Raw genomic sequence first — 16148 nt, forward strand, 5'->3', positions numbered from 1 at the left:
ACCCAAATAATAGAAACACATAAAAGGTCTAACATTTTACAAGGATGGACACTGTCGGCTGTATTTTGTCGCGAGAACAGCAACCCCTAAAAACTCCTCAATCCTAACCTTGGTTTCCAAGGGAGGATCCATGTGACTGATGAGCCCCCCCCTCCCCCTCCCTAATTGTTACCCCTAATACACAGGCAGCACAGGCAGGCGATTAGGGTGAGGGAGAACAAGAAGGGGTGTTTTGTGGGGGGAGAGGGGTGTATGCACTGATGAAACTTTGATGGAAATGATTCTTGGCCAAGGAACTTAGATAAACAGCCATGTCCAGACAAGTTCACACTACCAGCCACCAATGCAAATTCAGCTAATTACTACAGCAGTACAACTGCCAAGAATACAAACACTGTCGACCTGTATGAGACAAGTACACGAGATGGTCCTCAGTCTTCACATTCTTCTGTATAGTGAAATCCTTCTACAAAGTAATATACGGTGACATACATAAGTCAAATCATAAATATGAGTGCAATAAAAGCATTTCCGACATTAATTGAAATACTCAACGTGATGTATATCACATTAGCTGTTTTCAGAACCTACTGTTTTGCAGTTTGCTATTTTAGTGGAAGCAGAGAGGTGTCTATTTTTCCTCCCCTACTTCTTACTTTGAAATCTAATTAACTTTATTTGTGTAAATCAAAAAGTAAACATTGTTCAGCCTCTGTTCAGTGCTATGAATCATAAACTATTTTGCAAACCCTTAAATCTATCACAATAGGAAATTTGCTTTGTCTACTCAAAACATGTCAGAATTTATTGCACGAATATAGGCCATGATATGAATGGGTTTTTAAGTGGAAACATCAGAGCAACAAAACGTGTTCCTAGTCACTACTCAGTCCTCACGTACAGTCAAGGGTGAGCATTTCTTTTATTGTGAAAGGGGGGGGGAGAATACATTTCCACTGTGTTTCCACAATGATTTGTCTTTACTTTGGGAAAATAAAATGAGGGAATTTGATCTTGTCATCAATAAACATATTCCATAGGTAAGTCTAAACCCATGACATATATGTATGGAAACCCAATCCACTCATGTTTATTGTAGCATGGAATGTGACATCCTTTTCTAAAAATACATTGTATTTCATCACTTTGCAAGTGCTGAAAATGCATTTAGCATCTTGGAATAACAGACAAGAGCCAGAATGAGGGGCTGTTAAATGCAAGTGCTCAGGAAACCCGTCCACTTTGGCCCAGTGAGGGAAGCCACTGCTGAAAGCTTTATGTGTGAGCAGTGCACCCCGTCCAACGCAAGGCCTTTTTCCCCTCTCCCTGTCGCCAAGGGATCCGATTTAGGTTGTTTTGGATGGCTGGTGCAGAAGCAGCACCCCAGGAGCTAGATTCTAGGATACTCCATCCCTGTTGAACCCGCTTCGTGGAAAGTAGACGTATCCTTAGTCCACCGGCCCCCCCCTTACCCTCCCTACCCCCCGCCCCCCCCCCCCCCCCCACACACACACACACACCCCCACCCCCCCGTCCTGAGACGGGTTATTAAAGGTGACGTAGTGGTGTGCTCGGACCGCGCGGCGGCTGATTGGTAGCGTTTGAGAGGAGATCTCTGCTATTATCTTGGGTGTGCTCTTGCTCCCTGCTCTGATGACGTTGGCTCCGAAGAGGGGGTTTTGTCGTATGAACTGACCCTGGAAAACAACATCGAGGACGTTTTTTTTTGCGTTTTATTTGACATCATCCACTTAACCGAGCATCATCTTGTCAAGAGTTGATTGATGCTTCATGATTGCAGTGCCGCCGGGAGAGAGAGGGAGCAGACAAAGTCTTCATTTCTCAGGGGAGGAGTGTGCAACCATTCGTCCCAGTGAGTGATATCCTGTGGAGTTCCAAAAAGCGTTGGTGAAAAGTCAAATGTTTCATTTTGGCCTCCTGTGTTATGATGTGAACGGGGATGCTTCCCAAGGTCCTTTGCATGACCTCTGCTGGATGAGCTGATACGGTAACACGAAAAACAAGTCACTAAACAACCATTCCAGGTCTCGAAACCTACAAACGTGCACAGTAGACAGCTGAGAGCCATGAGAAAAATAATCGGGCCTTAAACATTGTTTAACTACTCAACACAAGTCCAACCTGGGGAGGTTTTCAATCAGTAGAGCAGGGAAACAGTATCTGGGTCTGCCAAGACAGAGAGAATGAACTGACAGACTGGCTGGAGATCAATAGTAACATCGCTCACTGAGCACAACGTGTTGAAAAGAGGAAAAAAGCGTGGTTTTGGGGTCTCTTTTAAGATAAGCAATTTAAACATTAGACAGCATGGCTACAGTAGGCATTATCCCTTCATTTCTGGAATGTCTGTGCAGTGAAAACAGCGAAACACTTGCACGCACTGTCGTTAGCACTCACTAGCAGTTCCCTTCCAAGACTAAGGGTAACCTTGAGAACTTTCCAGAACTCTGGAGCGCATTATCGAACTGGATGGGATCAAGGGAGGTTTAATAGAACGTGATGTTTTACCAAGTGGTTAGTTAACCGAAAAACCCTCAACTACTTCTTTTTAAATGATCAGGAAATATGAATTCTTTTTTTCGCCGGAGATTTTCTCCTGCGAACGATGTATTAAAAACGTTTCTTCGTCTTATCAAAACAAGACTGCGTAGCACAGCTTCAATAAACATGTAAGCTAAGACCTGTAAGAATCTCGGTGTGTTGTTCTCCTGTGGTATTCAAAAGGAGAAAAGTGTTTCAACATGGTTCCCATGCAAGCTCACATATACACATACAGCATTGTACAAGGCAGACAATATTGACAGCTTGATAGATTAGCAGTGTCATGAGAGCTTAGCTAAGTCATGACAAACATAGATGGTTATGCCTTGGCTTATGTTAAATCAATGGACAGAAGAGACAAACATTCAACTTCTTGGTACAAAGCTATACCCTACCACACTGCAAAAGTAAAATAATAACCCATTATTATGCAATGCTGAAGACACAATAATTCATTCTGTGTGGTCAAATGTGTGCTTTTAAAGTTATGCTGTGTGTTTCAGCTGTCTCAAGTAGTGCTTTTCAGTGAGTCACGATCTATAGAGAACATTAGAATAGAATAGAATAGAATAGAATAAAAGCACTTTGGCAGTTGTTGCATATCATACACATAATATGTCATAGTGGAAATCTTAAGAAATGACTACAGCAAGATTGAAAATGATGTCACTTGAAATGATTCCAAGGTGGACCGGTGACCAGCAGATTTTCTGATTCTGTGTTCTTCACAAGGCTATAGTCTGCTTTCAATTACAGTAAGATGATTAACTTATGTTGTGACATAAACATGCAAGAAAAATGATTGTGAAAAAAATGTCAAGAGGGGAATTCCGAAGTACCAGAAAAGCTCAACTTGTCAAAAAATAAACAGGGGATTTTATTTTATAGCCCTTATTCTGCATGTTAGACTTTTTATTGAGTGGTTTTAAGGACCAGTGTCTGTTCCAGAGGCTACAGTTGCCATAGCGTGGTGTACTCGACAGATGATAAGTACAATGGCTCATAGATCACTTAACACAGGAGGGAAACACAAGCCCAATTATCTTAATTAATCTCAGCAAAGACGGAGTGTTCTACCGCAACCGTGGAGACCACGTTGATTTCCTCTATCAGAGCACTGAGGAAACCCTTTTATTGTTGCGGACCCTCCCAGGGAATATTACTGGCGTCAAAACAATGGCAAAGTCAGACATTTTATGTCTGTGTTTTAAAGAACTTGATTGTACCAAAAAGAAAATACTACACCCAAAAGAGAAACGGGCTATTCTAGAAAACTGGGGCTTTTTTCTTGCTTGTACAGGCGTTTACTAAAACAAACAGAAATCATATTATGTCCCCTAACTGATCTTTAAGAGGATACAGCATATCTATCATGGAATACTCAGACCACATACAGCAGTAGGGTTAAAGTATGTTCTGGAACTTGTGTCTGACATTCATTTGTAAGTTCATGAGGACCAGTTCCTAGTCAGATGTGGTTTATGGCTGTAAACAGAATACTTTTTTTCTTCTCTGACTGCATCTAATTGATTAAGGTTCTTAGATTTCCTATGATGTCCAGGATGTATGCCATGAAATTACAACTGTTCCATGCCCAACATTTAGTGAAGTGAATGAGGTCAAAGATTTAAGGCTTATTATTATTATGTAACAATTCACTTTAACAGCCAAAGGGGGGAGGTCATTTATCAAAGACAAGCGTGACAGCTTTTGTTCTGTTCACTGTTTCCTTTTGAATCACTCTGTAAGATCGAATAAAAGTGTATTTTATTGTCGTCCTTTTTTTGTCATTAAAATCGTAGTTATTTTGACATATCGGCCAACTTTCCTTGGACTGATGAGACGATCGTGGGCGCAGGCGGAGACCGACGATCGAAATAGCTTCGCTGAGTTGTCAGAATCCGTGGCACCTTTGTCAACTCAATCCGCGCTCTGCGCTGTGATCAATGAGGGGCAGCGGGCCGGCCGCGTCACGGAAATCTACGTCTCAGTCAAAATGGCGTCATCCTCATGAGCTGTTTCTGGGTGGAGCTCCTTTGCTGTCTCCATCGGCCCCCTCATCAACCCAGAACACTCTCACACACACACACACACACACATACGCACACACACACACACATACGCACACACACACACACATACGCACACACACACACACATACACACTGTCTCATACCCAGGACCAGCGGTGTGTATAAACAGCCTGGATACAAACACAACAAGCCAGCAGGGTGATGTCATCGCTGATCCAGATCATCCAGCCTGAAGCCTCAGTCTTGGCCACACTGTCTTCTGATGGAGTATGGCTGCTCCTCTATAGAGTTCTCATACAAAGCCACACACACACTGCGAATTTCTTGGCCGGGGGTGATTGCCAAATGCACGGCTAGTCAGTGGGCGTGACCTGTGAACTGAGACAGTATGGGGGGTGAGGACAGACTGGAAAGTGGGTGTGGCCGTGTGAGAACTTGCTGATGACAGACTGTCAAGAGTATCAGACATTGTAGGCCACCCTTGCTCCCACATATACACAGACACGTTTGGTTGGTGGGCGGCAGGGGGGGGAATTGAATACAGCTGCCAGTGCATGCCAGCACTCCCTCCCCTGCTGATATCTGGGGGGTCCAGATTGCTGTCTGCTAGCAGGTCTACTTGACACCAACTCTAGGGGGTAAGGGGGTGGCGGCACATTTAATACATTAAGAACCAGGCAGGGGAGTTTAGGTCAAAGTATTAGAATGTGCTGACAAAGTGAAGTCCTTCTAATGGATTTTCCGGGGGATTCTGTCTGTCCTGACTGTCAATACTGTCATGCTGTAAGCCAGATGTTGCGATTGCAGACCGAAAGATCAATCCATGTTAAGCACTTGGCTTTATCTAAGTGGGGGTGATCCGAGACTTGATATGTAACCCTGCGGGTGTGGGGGCCTCAGTGACAGAGACTGGCTGTTTCGTACGCAGGTGGTCGGAAAGGCCACAGGCCCAGTGTGTGTGTGTGTGTGTGAGATTCGGCTCTTATCACACTGAGGGGGGGGGGCGAGAAACCAGAGCCCATGGGGGGGGGGGGGGGGGGGGGGGGGGAGATCCCAAGATCAAAATCCAAGACAGCGCCGGGCGTAATACGACAAACAAAGTTACCCCGGTGATGAGAAGACGACAAAACGTCTCGAGTTAAACCGCATACTGTGGAGAAGGCGGTGGTACGACATGACGCCGTTTTCCGGTAAGTACAGTGAAGTACAGCGACCGGTCTCAGACGTGACGGTAAGCTCAGTGTCGGGATTCGGGGGCCTGTCTCAGCAGACTGACTGGCAGGGCTGGCGAGAGCAAGGCTTACTCGGAGGCCTGCGCTGTGAGTCAGAAAAGTGTTCCTTTAACAAGTGAAACCCTACGGTTGGAAACCGCCACCACAGACGCAGTCCACAACACAGAGGCAGCAGCTCGACGCCCACCGCTGCTTTTAATAGCTCGCTCCTTGTCACATGCGTAAACGTAACCGTGGCAAAGCCCCCGCAATGTGTTGGATCCCCTCCTTACGATCGCTTTAAAGGCCAATCAGGAACATTCACAAAGACAACTGATGCTAATTGGATCAAAGAAGGGGGGAACAGTTCAACCAAATAATGGCGGTGTGATGTTTTCAAATGGAGTGTTTATTGTCTCACTCTCCTACGCTCCACTGTGAGACGCTACTGTTTCAGTCCACAGCACCAAAGTCAACCTATGGTAGCGCCAAACGGAAAAAGATTGACCTTAAGTCTGTGTGAAACAAGGTATAGAAACTTGAGAATGAATGAAACACAGTTCGTACAGTTCAACACAGACAGCATTCCCCTCTTCCCCCGACTTGGGCCCTGTCCCAGTGTTATGATATTGTCGCCCAAACAACCAACCGCGCCCCCCCCCCCCCCACACACACACACACACGCACACAACCTCCCCTGACCCAGCCCCCCCCCCCCGGCCCACGCCGGCTGGAACCAATCAGCGTGGCTGACGCCGCACCACAGACAGAAGAGTGACATCACCGCTGCCTCCAAAACAGAAAAAGTGAGGGGCGGATAGCAGCGTGTGGAATCCCGCCTTCGTCAAACGCCATGCCGCCCACGCCAAGTTTACAGCAGTGCTATGTTTACCAGGGCACTGGAAGCACAGGCAAAAATAAGAGCTCAGACTGGGAGTTTGTGCTGTGTGTTTGTTGGCAGAGGACGGTCCGCTTGTGGTGATGCCTGAGGTTTAGGGAGCTATGGGGGCCGGGGGCACGAGTGCGAGAGAGAGAGAGAGAGAGAGAGAGAGAGAGAGAGAGAGAGAGAGAGAGAGAGAGAGAGAGAGAGAGAGAGAGAGAGAGAGAGAGAGAGAGAGAGAGAGAAGAAGAGAGAGATAAAGAGAGAGAGAGAAGAAGAGAGAGATAAAGAGAGAGAGATAAAGAGAGAGAGATAAGGAGAGAGAGATAAAGAGAGGGAGAGAGAAAAAAAAGAGTGTGAGAGAGAGAGAGAGAGAGAGAGAGAGAGAGAGAGAGAGAGAAAGAAACACCCTGACAGAGAGAGAAAAAGGGGTGGTGGTGGTGGTGTGGTGGTGGGGGTGGAGGGCGTCTGGTCTGTGTGGGCCTTTGGCCCGCTCCAGCTGGCTACAGCCAACGTGCCACGGAGAGGAGAGGCTGTGGGAGCGTTGGTCAGAGCCCCAGACTGGGGCCCCCGGGGGCCCCACACCAACTGACTATGATGAAAGCAGAAGCAGAGGTGAGCTGTGTCTACAAACCAGGTCTGGTCTAGCCCACCCATCCTTACCTGGCCAGGGGCCAACCACTACAGCTTGTTTTTCAGTAGTCGTGATTGACGAAATTTTTGAAAAGTAGTAGCGGTAGTAGAGACTACCAAATTCTATAAGGTAGATAGCGAAAACATCCTGTATGTCTGGCTGATTACACTACCAAAGAAAACCTGTGAAATGCAAGCCCCCAGCTATGGTATAGATGGATAGTCTGGACTTAACAAAAACACATGCCTGGGGTGGGCGTCTCTGGGCATCTTGTCTCCAAGGTTATTACCGCAGTTTATCAATCACAGGAAGGATGAGCAGTCCTGGAAGGGAGATCAATGCCTCACTCTCTCATAAGGAAGTGGAATATCAAAACCAGGTGTCCACAGTCTCCAGGGAGCTCCCCCCCCCCCCCTCCCCCCATCTTCACATGAGTGTAGCGTTGGACGGAGCCACTCGGAGCACATTTTCTTTAACCTCGCTCCATCTAGGCTATTTTAGCCAGGATGGCGCCCTGGTGTATCAAAAGTTCATGTATAAAGTCGGATTTATCACTGGACTTGATTTACACCCGAGGCATATTAACGACCCAACGTAACATCTCGCACATGCCTCCATTGACACACTTTGTGGTGGGTGGGTCTCTAATCAGAAAACACTGTCTTGTCTGGTCTTTGTTTATTTCTTTAGTTGTTTCCAAGGCAACGCCTTGAGTGTCAAGACGCTCTTATCAAAGTCAAATTGAATCGTAAGACGGTCTGGCTCCCAAACAGTTCCTAAACATCCGGTTTGTAAGGAATGTTGATATGAAATCCTGAAGAGAACTCTGGCATGTGAAAGGTGCAAGGCAGCTCAAAAAAATGGCGAGCTCAAAAAAAAAAAAAGTGGTTAATTCAGGTGGCTCCCTGTGTAGGACTGTGTCAGGATTACGAATGTCTTTTCACTTTGTTAGCTAGGTTTTAAAGTTGACACAAATTGGTTCCTTCAAAGTACATTAACGACTCTCCAGTTGACCAGTTGAGGCAGAATGTAGTCCTTTATTCCATTGGTCTCCCTCTCTCTTTCTCTCTTTCTCTCTTTCCCTCACACTCTGGCACACACACACACACAGATGTGTCCTGCCCATATTCGTTTGCGTATTAACGCACAACGTGAAATCCTTTTTGGGGGCCAAGGGAATACCAGTCATCATGAAATGTATGAAATAAAATGGCAGTCTCAGTGACTAGTCCATTTACATGAACATATACACACACTCACACTGCACATGCACCCCACTGTGTTTTCATGGCTAGCTTTCAATACAGTGAGGAGCGGGTCGTTTCCATCGGCACCTCCCTACCTAGCTGCCATAACACCTCTCAAGAGAGATGGTTAGTATAATAATTATTACATAACACACCTGCATGCAAGGCCCTGGCCTAACAATATCCAATTGTCAGAGCCTGCTCTCCCAGGCTGTTCCCTACTGTGTGTTGCCACGGCGAATAAAATGTGTGAGAGCTCACCACTGCTCTAGGAACGGGGGTTTTTCAGTGCCTATTTATTACCTATCATCGATCATTACATCCAAAATTGTGCGAAAAGTGACTTTTGGTATGCTAAATGAGTTATAGCAGGGGCCCTATTTGGCTTAACCCTAAACAAGCATTAGGTAATGCTTACAATGACTTGCCTTTTTGAATGTACCTGAGAGGTTTAACTGTTTGAAGCTTTGTCATACGGACATGTTGACTCGGTTTGTGGATTTTGGACCAGGACTGACACTCATTCATGGTCACGTGTGCAGGACAGCAATAAGAATACACCCGACAACTCTCTTTCCACAATTTCACATGACTCAGTTGTCAACTTCACTATCATCGAAAAGGCAAGTCTAACATTGGCCTATTCCATGACCGAGGTCCAAAACAGTCACTGCGTGTACAAAAGTGGAACTCCACCAGGGGAAAGTTCAAGGCTAAACAATCAACGTCTGTGACACATCCACACGGTCCAAACATAGCTACCCGTTCTCGACATGAGGCTGACATTTGGGGCTCTGCTCTGGGCAAGGACCGGGGGGTACAGGGACTGGGAGTCCTGCCTGTAGTGAAAAGTCAGAAGGATCCACGAGGAGGCAAGGCTGTGCGTCAGTGTGGGGGCACCGCTTACTCACCCCCCCAGTGGAAAGCCAGCCTGGTCGAACGAGGCCGTGAAACGCTGGGAGCTGTGAAAAGGCGACCGCAGCGGGCTGCTGTGCACAGATAAAGCCAGCGGTCCTCCCCGCCTCAGACCCACAGATTAGTCTGACTGCGGCTTTGTGGTGTCCCTCTGCCATGAGTCGCATTGCACCAGTGTTATTATAGCATTATCCAATCAGCTCTGTCTGGCCCCAAAGGGATCTGCCCTGCACTACGGACCCTGCAGTGCCCACATCACACGGGGTCACATTCAGAGACATGTAAACCAGTTGTAATGGAGATGGACTCTTTGGTAAGGAGGGGGTGCCTGATACTTTTACATGAACCGTCACTTTCCACTATGGGACAAAATGTGTCACAGAGACTGCAATACATCAAATCCTAATATGCCAAATCCGTTATGAAACATAACTAATAGATGTGGTGAGAGATCACTGTTCGACATCCAACTTTTGAAACTGAGACACAAGTGATTAGAAATGATCCTATTGATCCAACGAACTAGCTATGAATGGTAAAACCAAATGTAGAACACCAAAAAATACACTTTCTCTTTAAACATAGACGTTTTCTCGCTGCCCAATTTTACACCGTACAACCCCGGTGTCTTACCACCCACTTAGGTTGTGTGTCACTTTTAAGTCTAGAGGCAACATATTGCAGTATTTTCTCAGGCACTTAAAACCTGAAAATGCAAAAACACAATTTCCAATGTCTGCAAATTTGCCGAACCAAGTAAAGAGGGAGGCAGTTGAGTTTTCAACACAGGCGTAAAATTCATCTGAAAACATATGTACTTTGTCAACCCTGTTCACATAATTCTTTTAAAAGCCTTGCATTACTTAAAATATTCGGACTCAAAATGTCTCCTAGCGATATTTACTATGCTTGTGCAATGAACTGTTTTTCTTGTGGTCCGTTTACAGTAGTTTCCATGTGCATAGGTGTCCTCGGAGATTAAGTTAGAGCAGGAATCGGTAATTCCAACCTCTTTCTTCCACAGCTTGGCTACGGTGTGTTGGGGACAGCCAAGCAGGGGTTATGCTGCAAAAGAAGGCGCCAGTGAAAAATGGAGTTTTCCAGTTAAAATGGGGACTTTGAAGGTTTCTATGGAAGGCCTCCCTTAGCACTCATGTAGGTCAATGGGAACCCCCAAAACACAAATACATTTGTCTTTAAGTTGAAAAATGCAAGCGCAGAGGCCAAGATAGGAACACGAGAAGAGTGCTCGGATGTCAATATCACCGATTATTGGGTTACCCAAACGTGCAAGAGGAATAGAGGAGCAGAGAAAGAGAGAAAGTGAGACAGACAGAGAGCAACATGAACGCCAATGAAATGTATCGTCGGTCTGTGCCGGAGCCGTCTGCCTGGCCACACTTGAAACACGTCCAATTAGGTTCAATTTCCAAGTTGAATTTCCGCCACACAAAGCAAATCAGACATCACGCAACTATTAATAGCACAAGAAAATACCACTAATTAATAACAGACTCCAAGTAGCTACATATTGTGTGTGTATGTTTGCGAGGGACAAGCGAAAGTGAGAGCGAAGGCATGTGTACATAATAAAGGGAACGTAACATCAAAGTACTTGGGTAATTAGCAGCCCAGGAACACATTGGGACATGGGGAGAGGGCGTAGGGTACAGGTAACAACCGGGATTTGTGTTGAACTGCAGCCCGTTGTTATTTTATTAAAAACATATTCACGTTTATTCTGCATGAAATGTTACTGAATCAAATTAAGTGTTCAAAGGCAAACCGGGTTGGCAACCTATCAGGCCTGACAAGAGAGGATCAGTAGAATAAAATATGCTCTCTGACTCAAGGGGGGAAATGGGTTCTGGGAATGGGTAATAAACCATAAGAGAGAAAAATATATATTCCTTCAATTTCCTTTCTTCTTTTGATCCATGTTCAGCGTTACCCATTCAAGGTCATGTTTAGGGGTAAACATTTGTTGGGAGTCAGGAAGATTTACTAACTAACTAATGAATTGTACTTAGATATTCCTTTCAACATAATGCCTATAGGCTTTCCTTTCAACATATAGTCTATAGGCTTTGTTTAATACAGTAAAACAGTATTTCATGGGTCGTCCAGAGCATCTATGATAACAGAGAAAATATCGAAGAAAATGTGCTAAAGCTAATGCTTCACCGGTTTTGACCCAATTGTGATTAAAATGTCTGTATTTTAAATACTCATTTTCAACTTCCTCCTTGAGGTGGAAGTGAACTAATGCGAAGCAAAGTGAACCAAATGAGTTGTGTTTTATTAGTCACTTTCAAAGAGCTGTGTTAATAGCATTGTCGCATGTTCGTTGAAATACTTTCCATATCGGATTTTTCAGCTTGTTGTCTCCACAATAAGACAGAAACACATGTGGAACAGGTTTTTACGGGACAATTTTGGATCTTACAGTTTCTTAATAAAGGAAACCACTTTTAAATGAACACCACATTGAATCCATGGTTACTAAGCTGATAGTAAACTGTTGACGGTGAACGCAAAATCTTACTAACGAGGTGTTTTGTAGATCTGTAGTCCTGTCCTCCCATCTATTTTTATGTTTTTCCATACTTTTACACAAGCTTTTGATAGTAACGCAAACAGACACAAGCCGGATATCTAATTAAGTGCAGTTCAGATAACTGTGACTTAATTAATGAGGAATGCTTTCCCAGGAATTCAAACAGTCTCTTAATAACTCAGCGAACAGTTTCTGTTTGCATGTCTTCCATGTTAACTCAACTGTCAAAGACTGACTGTGTCCTGTGTCACGCGTTTTTATATTCACTTCTCCAAACACTGTGGGCATGCTTGATGGCCCTAAGGCAATAAGCCCGTTTGCTTTGCCATCAAGGCTTAAAGTGGCACAATAACCATCATTGTTTTTGGTATGGGAATTTCTCTTAGGCCGTAAAAAACCGCCTGGCTCATTCCATTTGCCGAAACTCCAAGATGGATCCAATAGGTACAGCCGCTGGCCTTAAATCCTGACGAAGGGAAACAGGAGCAAACCATGGCTCTAGAAAGCTTGGGCAATGCCAGGAGAAAGCCTTGTCCAATCGGATCTGACCGCTTGGCCCCACAGACCCCGCCCTGGCGCCAACATGGAGCTGAAGGACAGCAGTTTTATTGACTACCGCACCGGCCACACACACTGTGGGTTATAGGCCCTCCAACAGCCTGTTGATTGAAATGTTGACAGCAAATACTGGCCATCGGCATACCAGTACAAATCAAGCCGTAAACGCTCAGCAAAAACAATGCTAATACAACAGTGCAGAACCCTATATATTTTGTGGATGGGCAGCTTGTTTTAAAAAGAAGGATGAAGTGTCGTCCTAATCTGGCAAACAAAAGTAAAAAACAAAAAAGGGGGCCAAGATTCAGCTTATTACGCAATCTATACATCCAGAAATGCTTTCTACGAATGAGCTTTTCGAGGAAGCCAGTTTCGCCGGAGTGCCCTTAAGGAGAACGGGTGAGGGCGGGCTCTGGACTGACCTCATGTCATCCATCTTGTTTTCTCACCACCCTCAAGGAGAGCCGGCGTGTTTGAGGTAGGACAGGATGGGAGGAAATAATACTTGCACACCATGGAAACCACAGTCATTAACCTCTACACAGGAAGAAAGAGACGGAGGAATTCCACTGACCCTGACTCGGGGAGTGCTCGCAGGTCCTCTGGAAAAGCAAACCGAGAGGTGGAAAGGACTAGCCGTGTGCATGAGTCGTAGTGATTCAACTGTTTCCAGAAAAAAAATCTGTTTTTCTCCCGAGAAATACTGGTTCAGAGGGGCAGGTGAAAGGTGGTTTCGAAGATGAAGGGGTTAACTCTCAGTTGTCGTAGATCACAGAACGCCAGGGCGTGAAGTCTCCATACCAGGATGCGTGTAGAGACTAGCCGGGTTTACAACAGGCCAGGAGTGAGGTGGCAGGTGACTTTGATAGAAGACCACACAGAACTGACCTCCCCTCACTGGCTGGGTTCATGCTGATTTCACTCCTGGCCCAAGGTGCGTAATGCCTGAGGAAGGCAGTGACCGGGGAGTAAAGAAAAAACAAGGAGGGAGGGGAAAAATACTTTTAGACCCTCATGGAAAATTCTTCACAGTATGACCATACATGACCAGGTACAGAAACATGATGAGCGTCACATAGGACTGACCTGCCCCATACACACTGAGGAACCCAACCAGCCAAGCCAACAGGGTCCACAATACAAGAATAAAGACATTACATTCCACTAATGAAACCCTTGGAGCTGAAACTCCCGTAGTGGGTGGTTCTCCGACGGTGATAAAACAGGTTGTGATATTAGAGGACAGGATTCAGTGCAGTCTGACCCTGGAATCAAGAAATCGGTTTCAACACATCCGGGTGAAGGGTGTCAGAGGAAGGATTTGGACAAAAGGCTTTATGCACTTTGAATTTGAAAAACTCGAGGATGCAAATGATGTGGCTTGAAGAACTCGCGAAAGTCTTCAGGTTTTCAGCGAAATTCTTCAGATTTTAACCCTTGTGTTATCTTCGGGTCATTCTGACCCATCAGTCATTGTGACCCACCGTCGTATTGCGACAAATTTACCTCCTACAAAAACAAAGTGAAGCATTTTCTTTTAACTGTCGGGCTGTCTCAGACCCCCCACATTGCAATGGTTAAAATAAAATTATTTTTATTGGGTAAAATTGGGTAAACACAACGGTGGTTTGTTATGAACCTTTGGGTCATGTGACCCGAAGGCAGCACAAGGGTTAAGACAGGGTTATTCGTGACAAGAGTGAGGTCTTCCTTCTTCTCCACCAGCTGATTGTCCCTGAGAGCGAGAAGGAGTTTAGTTGGACCGGGGTTTGGCTTTATGACAGCCAAAACTGGAACTCATCTCTTGGACTGGAAGGGGAATACCAGAACCTGAGATTCGTGATGTAGAGCTTGCCAGAAACAAAGACCATGCCAGCTTTAGATATGCAAATGTCCTTCAAATCGCTATTGCGTGGGAAACAGTAATTTAGCCCTCTCATGGGAGAGAGACTCGCTGTGGAACTCTTCCTCATAACAAGGCTAATTTGCCAAGTTTAAGAAGGCGACAAAAAAGCACCCCACGGAGCGGTCTCCCACAGGAATCTGGAAAAAAATTGCTGATGTGGAATTAAGTTCGTTATACAATGGCACTGGGCACAGCACCATCATGAGACACTCAAGTGAACCGTCCATGATCATCTCTTATGTGTGTGTGTGTGTGTGTGGGGGGGGGGGGGGGCAAGACAAACATGCTAAACCATTTGTTTTGCTCTGCACTAATCTGACACCTTGAACATATTGCTAACCCCAACAAGGAAGACATGACTTCCTGTTTTCATCAAGGTAACTTCGCAGGCAGAACTAGAAGGAGTTGCATGAGCTATTTCAGTGGTGCAGCCAGTGTGTGAAGAGCTGGGTTTAGCAGGGTTGAGAGGCTGGCTAGCCTTGGCTGAGATGTATTCGTCTTGTGGGGAACACAGTCAGTGACCCTGCAGGCAGCGTAGTGCACCGACCCAAACCACGGGTCCTCCGCTAAACATAGACAACCTCAGACCAGACGACACACGAGTGGAAATTAGAGCAAGTTCGCGTTGGAGCCCCGAGATTAGCAGGGACTCTACGCAAACAAGGGTGGGCGGGAGGAACAAACCACTATGGCGTGTTTTGGAAAGCTTTTTTTTCCCTCACCAGGTTGGTCAGACAAGTAACACGACAGGGGGTTATTATTTAATTACGCACAACTCAAATGGAGGAGTCCAAACACAAAACACCAGCCGTGGCTGCACTGTCTCTTGACATTGTTTTGATAATGGGCTTTATAATCATTAGATTAATCTGCCTAAGAAAAGTTTAGGTAGCGTTTTGACTTCAGTAATAACAGTCATTTCTAGGTTCAAATCTAACATCTAGGTTGGGCAGGTTTAATTGTGGCAACTCAGTGACGTGGAAGTCTAGTTTACTGGAAAGTCTTTGAGGAGGTTTGAGAATCAATCCATAGTGACCCCCTAAACCTTGACTAGTGAATAACATGTGATTTGCTGGTTGAGGGAGATAATACAACACAAGTACATTTGGCACGTGTCAGTCGTTTTCGCAATAAATTACAGCCTAAAGAATTGTGGTGCGTGTGTGTGCATGCAAGTGTGTCTGTGTGTCGCTTTCTCTGTTTCTGTGTCTGTGCATGTGTGTAAGAGGGAGGGATAGAAAGTAAGGAGGGAGGGAGGGAGGGAGGGAGGGAGGGAGGGAGGGAGGGAGGGAGGGAGGGAGGGAGGGAGGGAGGGAGGGAGGGAGGGAGGGAGGGAGGGAGGGAGGGAGGGAGGGAGGGAGGGAGGGAGGGAGGGAGGGAGGGAGGGAGGGAGGGAGGGAGGGAGGGACAGATAGGCTGCGTGAGTAAGTGCATCCGTCTAATTACATATGCAGCATGGGTTCTATTACCATGATGCAGTGATGATGACCAGCAAATGATGTCAGCAGCGGGGCTAAACCTTCTATATATTGTGAAACACCAACTTACTTCACAAGACAGTAAGGAAGCCTTCAGCAAGTGAAGACCTCTCTTCACCATCCCAACATCGTCACTGCAACAGTGTGACTTTGACGTCATAATTAAA

The sequence above is a fragment of the Osmerus mordax genome, chromosome 17, assembly GCF_038355195.1.
Source record: "Osmerus mordax isolate fOsmMor3 chromosome 17, fOsmMor3.pri, whole genome shotgun sequence".
Classification (NCBI taxonomy): Eukaryota; Metazoa; Chordata; class Actinopteri; order Osmeriformes; family Osmeridae; genus Osmerus; species Osmerus mordax.